Source organism: Petaurus breviceps, unplaced genomic scaffold (genome assembly GCF_028583685.1).
Source record: "Petaurus breviceps papuanus isolate PSGF00001 unplaced genomic scaffold, PetGlider_PUasm1.0 227, whole genome shotgun sequence".
NCBI classification, from domain to species: Eukaryota; Metazoa; Chordata; class Mammalia; order Diprotodontia; family Petauridae; genus Petaurus; species Petaurus breviceps.
The window spans coordinates 16,449,020-16,456,076 of record NW_027185896.1 but is presented as its reverse complement, the minus strand read 5'-3'; the positions used below and the strand labels follow the sequence as shown (position 1 = coordinate 16,456,076).

At 45.2% G+C, this 7,057-nt stretch overlaps 1 pseudogene; it reads right to left on the bottom strand.

Annotated features, from left to right (window-relative positions):
- Positions 1–861: 861 nt before the first annotated feature.
- LOC138167173 (cathelicidin-related antimicrobial peptide Bf-CRAMP-like) lies at positions 862–6,789 on the bottom strand (annotated as a pseudogene).
- Between the last annotated feature and the right edge of the window lie 268 nt (positions 6,790–7,057).

The window sequence follows — 7,057 nt, the reverse complement described above, 5'->3', positions numbered from 1 at the left end:
CCAAGACCTTTGGTCTTTTAGTGTAGCCACTACCAGGTCTTGTGTGATTCTAATTGTGGCTCCACCATATTTTCTTGATGCTTATAATATTTTATCCTTGAGCTGGGGGTTTCAGAATTTGGCTATAACATTCCTGTAGGTTTTCCTTGTATGATCTCTTTCAGGAGGTGATTGGTGGATTTTTTTTATTTCTACTTTCCCGCTTGTTCTAATGCTTCAGGACAATTTCCTTTTTTTTTTGCTCAAATCAATGTATCAAGTTTTTTTTTTTATCACTTTCAGGTAGTCTGATCATTTTAATATTTTCTCTTCTTGATCTGTTCTCCAAGTCAGTTGTTTTATTTGTGAAATATTTCATATACTCTTCTATTTGTTCAATCTTTTTTTGCTTTTGTTTTTTTGAGGGGGGAAGGCAAGGCAATTGGGGTTAAGTGACTAGCCCAAGTTTACATAGCTAGTGTGTCAAGTGTCTGAGGTTGAATTTGAACTCACGTCCTCCTGAATCCAGGGCCAGTGCTCTACTCACTGCACCACCTAGCTGCCCCTATTTGTTCAATCATTATATTTTATTTTATTTTTTTCTTGAACTCTTGTGACTTCTCTGGCTTTCCCTTGCCCAAATCTAATTTTCAAGCAGTTGTTTTCTTCCTTAAGACTCTGGATCTCCTTTTCTAATTGGTTCAATTTCTTTTCATAATATTTTTGGGTTTTTTGGATTGTTCTTATTTAAAATTTTTTTCCTCAATCTCTCTCATTTGATTTTTAAAGTCCTTTTAAAGTTCTTCTCTGAATTCTTGTTGGGCAGGTGACCATTTGATGTTATTGTAGGGCATAAAGGATCGAGACAGAAGATCCCCGAGATTAAAATTGGAAGTGGATTTTATTACAGAGGGACTGCCGGGGTCACATACCCAAATCAGACAGTAAATTGGCATGAACAATATGCCGGTTTTTAAAGAGATTACAATAGTCAGGTTACGTAAGCTGAAACTACAATCAGTGATTGGTCAGTGTATATTTGAATTTTCCCGCCCCAACAAGTTTTTCCTGACTGAGGTACAGGGAACCCAGAATGGGTGGAGATGGGGAACATCCAGTAGGGGGTGAGGGGGGCCCCGGGACTGAGAAGAATGGAGCAAGGATTTTACCCTAGGCTGAAATCCCCACCCACTGATCAATTAGGAGAGGGAAGGGTGGAGTTTGTGCTGAAATGCCTGCTTACAAATCAATTAGGGGAATGGAAGGTGGAGTTGTGCTCAGCAGTTATTCTTTGAGGTAGGAGACCCTTCTTTGCTTCAGTATCCTCCTCTTAAGATGAACCCTGGTCTTCTCTATTCCCATAGTAACTTTCTCTGTTTGGAGTCTTCTTGGCCTGCTCATTTAAAAAAAATTATAGCAGCTTATTATTATTTTTTTTTTGTAATACCTCCAGTCCTGGGGTATGACCTCAGAACCTCCTAAAGTTCTCCTCTCTGCCTGCAACTGAAACTAAGACCTCCAGCCTCCTGAAAGTGCCCACAGCCAGCAGCATTCTGCCCCACTGCCTCTGTACTCACCAGGCAGATGTGGTTGGTTCCTTCTCACCCAGGGCCGATTCTCTATAGCACACCTGGGTCTGTCATTTCTTGTCAGTAGAGGATCCAGATCAGACACTTGACTCTCCTCACTATCCTGAAGGTGAAACTTCCTGTGACTGAGGCTGAGGTCACCTCCCAACCCAGCTGGACCCAGGGCTTTTTAAATCATATTGATGGGGGAGGGGATCCCAAAAGGTTCAGCAGATATTCTGATCTTATCCAAGACCAGAAAACCTGCAATATCATCTGGAAAGAATTCAAGGTCTCAGGCTTAATTGGAGTGAGAGTTGTAGAAGTTTATTGTTATGTTTCCATGAGAAGCTGGCAAGAGTCCTTTAGGGGACCTGCAAGTGAGAGGGGTACATGCTTTTACCTTTAAAGGGTAGGGCTGCCATTCTCAGGGCTGGCCTGAAGGGAGGGGCCTCAATGCATACTGTGTTTCCCCGATAATAAGACCTATCCCAAAAATAAGCCCTCCCCTTACTGTGTAAGATTCCTCTAAAATAAGCCCTCCCCCGAAAATAAGCCCTATTGAGATTGCTACTGTAGTGAAGGTGATCCCCTGCGCTACACGCTACATTACGGTACCCTCTGTATGCACAGTCCCTCCCCTGAAACGCACGCCGAGCTCTGAGCTGCATCCAATCAGAGCTGTAGCAGTGAGCGTGTCATCCTGTTCTTCCCCAGTGATTTGCTTATTGAATAAAGGTACATTTTTTTGTTCACATTTACCTGTTTATTAAAATTGCTGTCAATGTTCATTAAAATAAGCCTTCCCCTGAAAATAAGCCCTCTGGTGTTTTCCTGTCCAAAAAAATAATAAGACAGTGTCTTATTATCGGGGAAACACGGTAGACAAAGGTCAGAGCTGACCAAGAGGAGCAGGTGAATAGATAGTTTAGATAAGATTTGGGCCAGGTCGTTAAGGAGATAAAAGGCAAGGACAAAGGAGGGTGTGGGCCAGGCCTGGCCTTGATTACTTAATCAAGAGATTAAATAAGAACAAAAGGGGTCGAAGGGTGTTGCCTAGGTGGAATGTGGGATAGGGGGAAGGGGCAGATCTCCAGGGCGGGAAAGGACAAATCACAACTTCACAGACTGGCTCCACAAGTTGGTCCGACCTAGACCCTTTTGTCAGAGAGCAAACAGAAATGAGAGCAGTGATACAGGTTAGAATATTCTAGACAATACATGGATTGAATGAGCTCTCCCACTGGGAATGAGATATCAGCTCAACCAAGAAAGAGAGGCTGAAAAAAAAAAGCAGAGGCTAAGACCTTTGGAAGACATTCCCAGCTTGAGGTACATAAAAGCTCCTCTGAACCACATGACTCAGCAGTCCACAAACAATAACAGCATATCTACACACCTCCATAGGTTCTCTAAGGCACTGACATCACAAGTCATCACAAATCTCCAGGAAACACATTCCCCATCCCTTTCAACAAGGAGAGACACCTTCTGACGTGTTTTTCCCCATGGTCAGCTCCCCATTACTCATTTTATGTTTTTCTGGGATAGGGAGATGGAAAATAAGGTAAATAAGGCCAGGGAGAAGGCATATGCTGGCTGTACTCAGGATGCAGCAGATCACAAGAAGCTAGATTCACTTGCCCTTTCGTAGCCATTGAGGCCTGCATGACTTCTTTAGGCAAAATATTCTGAGAAGAACAGGCTGCAAAGAAAGGAGATGTTCTAACTAAGACAACAGTACTGGAGAGAGAGAGCTGCTGTCAACATCCTGGTCCTTGCAAAGCAGGCCAGGCCTGGATTCTGTGCTCACTCCTAAGAATATCTAGCATAGGTCATGCTCAGTCCTGGTCTTTTCCCCACCCTTCAGATCTAAGACACCCAGAGTACATAGGGACAGCTGGGATGTAGTGGGAGAATGCATTTTCTGATTTAAGTAAAAATGCAAACTCTCCTCCAGGGTAAGCCTACTCAAAAGAGGTGCAAACCTTGGGAGCCACAGGAGTTGGATAGCCCACAGCTGCCTGGGTGTGCCCCATAGTTGTTCTGCTGTGTCCAGGTCTCTCTCAGGTGCCTCTCCTGATCAGGTGATAGGAGTCAGGGCAGGGAGGGCAGGATGGAATCTCCCCGTACCAGTTCCACTATATCCCCACCCCCTTCTCTACCCCTGTAGCTAATAGGATCAATCCTGAAGGAAAAAATATGAGAGAAATCTCACCTTTGGGCCACTGGGACACAGGTGAGGATGATGGCAGCAACGTCCTGTTTATTGGATACCAAGCCTTGACAGTCCTTCACCAGCTGAGAGACAGAAAGACAGAAAGACTGAGAGAGAGCCACAGAAACAGAGAGAAGGAGGAGGAGGAGGAAGAGGAGGGGAAGGAAAAGGAGGAGGAAGAGGAGGGGAAGGAAAAGGAGGAGGAGGAGGAGGAGGAGGAGGAGAAGAAAAAAAGAAAAGAAAAAAGAAGGTAGAAAGAGAGTATCAGAAACAATCGTCTTACAAAAAACTCCACATGGCCATTAATGAATTCAGGAAAAAAAGATATTTATTTATCCTCTCCTTCAAGAGACCCAGAGATCCATAAGGAGGAACACTAAGCACTGGCCACAGAAAGCTTTTTAATTCTCATTCTGGACTGTGAGGTTCCTTACCTCTTCCGAATTGTCGGGATACCACTTCCTATCCCACATCCTCCCCCAGAAGTGTTCCCCCTCCTTTGTCATGCACTGTATGTGTATTGGAATTAGCTTGCTCCACCCTCTTGGGTGTGTGGGGCCTTATTTTAAGCTGGTCCTTAAGCAGGGATACAAACTTCAGACTTTTTACTCCATTAGAAGCCTGGTTCTGCTAGGTGACAGTTCTAGGGTTGGAACTAGTTATTTCTGACTACATTCTGTTAACTTTCCGACAAGGCTGGGTGTATGTACATGGTACTTCTGTGGAAACACAACTCCTTTCTCTGTTACTCAGAAGAAGAAGGAAGAAATGAAGGGAGGAAAAAACTGAGAAAAGTCCAATTTGCTCATCTTTTCAGGAACCCAGAGGGTTTAGGTCTGGGAGAGACAGAAAGAGCAGTTGTCTCCTAATGCCACAGTATCTCTTACAGGGCAAGAGAGGAGGGGAGGAAATAAACATTTATTAAGTGTTGACCATGTGCCAGGCATTGTGTTAATGCTTTACAATTAGTACTTCATTCAGTTCTCATTGTAACCCTGGGAAGTAAGTGCTGATATTATCTCCATTTGATAATTGAGGAAACTCTGGCAGACAGAGGTTAAATGACTTGCCCAAGGTCACAGAGTTAATAAGGGTCCCATGGGAAGTCAGGTCTTCCTGACTTCAGGCCCAGTATACACTCTCTATTTCATCACCTAGCTCCCCTGAGAGAGCACTTGAGTTTGGACCCAGGGATCCAGGATTCTATTGCTGGCTTTACAGCTAACAGGCCATGCCCTTTTGGACCCTTGGTTTCTCCATGGGTTAAATGGGATTATAACTGCTCTGCTACCTACCTCCAAAGGTTTCAAAGGTAAACCGAGATTCTAGGTCCAGGAGCCCTGCATTGATGCAAGGCTATGCATCTGAGGACATAGAGACTCCAATAAGAACTCTCCCAGCTCACCCCTTCTCTAATATGTCTTCAGGCCCATCCAGACCCACAACCTGCTCACCGCATCCGTTTTAAAATCACACTGATCCAGGGGGAGCTCCTCAGTCACAGGGCACACAGTTTCCTTCAAGGCAAGACGAAGAAGCTTCTGAGTTTGCTCTTGGGGAGGCTGAAAAAGACAAGTTAAGGCTAGATGGGATGGGGTTGGTTAAGAAAAGTGAATAGAGGACCAGGCTCCTGTGGTTACTTCTGTGGGTATCAATCCCAAATGAACATGTTTATCATGACTTCTCTCCTCAACTCCAACTTCCAAGAGGCAACATAGACAACATGGTACAGTGGAGAGACCTCAGGACAAGGAGTCAGGAAACTTGGGTTCCGGCCTCAGACACTGACTGATGAGGGACAGAATCCCAATAGGTTCAGCAGGAATTCTGATCTTATCTAAGACCAGAAAACCTGCAATAGCATCTGGAAAGAATTCAAGGTCTCAGGCTTAATTGGAGTGAGAGTTGTAGAAGTTTATTGTTACGCTTCTATGAGAAGCGGGCAAGAGTCCTTTAGGGGACCGGCAAGTGAGAGGGGTACATGCTTTTACTTTTAAAGGGGACCTCAGTGTATAGATAAAGGTTAGAGCTGACCTAGAGGAACTTGTGACTTTAGTGCATAGATAGTTTAGATAAGATTTGGGCCAGACCGGAGGAGACAAGACGCAAGGAGGAAGGAGGGTATGGGCCAGGCCAGAGGAGAAATGAAGAGATTAGAAGAACAAAGGGGTCACAAGGTGTTGCCTAGGCTGAGTTCGGGTAGGGGGAAGGGGCAGAGCCCAAGGTTGGGAAAGGAATTTTACAGATAACAATTTTACAATACAAAGTGCAGTTACAACTGCACAGACTGGTTTTACAAGTTGGTTTCACAAATTAACCTAGACCCCAGGTACCCAATCACTGACTATCTGTGGGAACCCAGGCAAATCCAATCATCTCTCTGAGTCTCACTTTCCTCATCAGTAAAATGGAAACTAGAATCATGCTAGTTCATGATCTTCAAAGCTGACTGGCCATTCCCAATCCAGGCCATTAGAACTGAGTTTAAAGGGAAAGGGAAATATGAAGAGGAATGAGGTCAATCTGGATTTTACCCCAGGGAAACAGGGCAAAGGGAGCACTCACCTGACCAGATGGAGGAGAGTGGACTTGCCATACCTGGAATGCATTCTCTCTCTCTCCCATGTACCTCATTGTAGAAGTAAATGCCTGCAGAGAGGGCCTTCTCAAAGCTCAGGGAGGCCTGAGGTGAAACTGGTGCAGGAAGGAAAGCAGTCACACTGGCCAACAGCAGCAGCTTCCTGAGGGGCTCCATCCTCCTTCCTCTGCCCCACTGACCCCCAGACAGCTCCTTTTATGTCCTCTCTTCTCTGTTCTCTTGGGCAACTTGTCTTTGCCCATCTTCTGGTCCTCTCTACTGGATTTCAGTCTATTGTATGGCAAGGCCAGGGAGGGTATGAAGAAAGCTAAGATTGTGAAACACTTTCTAATCCAGAGATGTGCTAACCTCAGAGCCAAGGAAGGGACCTAGCTGCCTCAGTTCAGGTGGGGAAGGAACCTGAGTGTTTACCCTCTTAGATAAAAGTCTGTATTTCCTGAGCAGGGGCCAGACCAGACAAGTAGCCCCACCTTTGTCCTTGCTTTCTCCATCTCTAGCCACCTCTTTGGCCTTTAAGACAGAGGGGCAATAAGGAAGTGAGGTTCTCTTCTAGGGTGGTGTTCAGGGCACTCAACACCAAAAGCACAGCACTGCCCCTGTCACATTCAGCCAGGTCATGTGCCCTAAGGACTGTCTGATATGGTTCAATCCACAGGGCACTGAGCCTAGAGTCAGGAAAACCTGAGTTCAAAT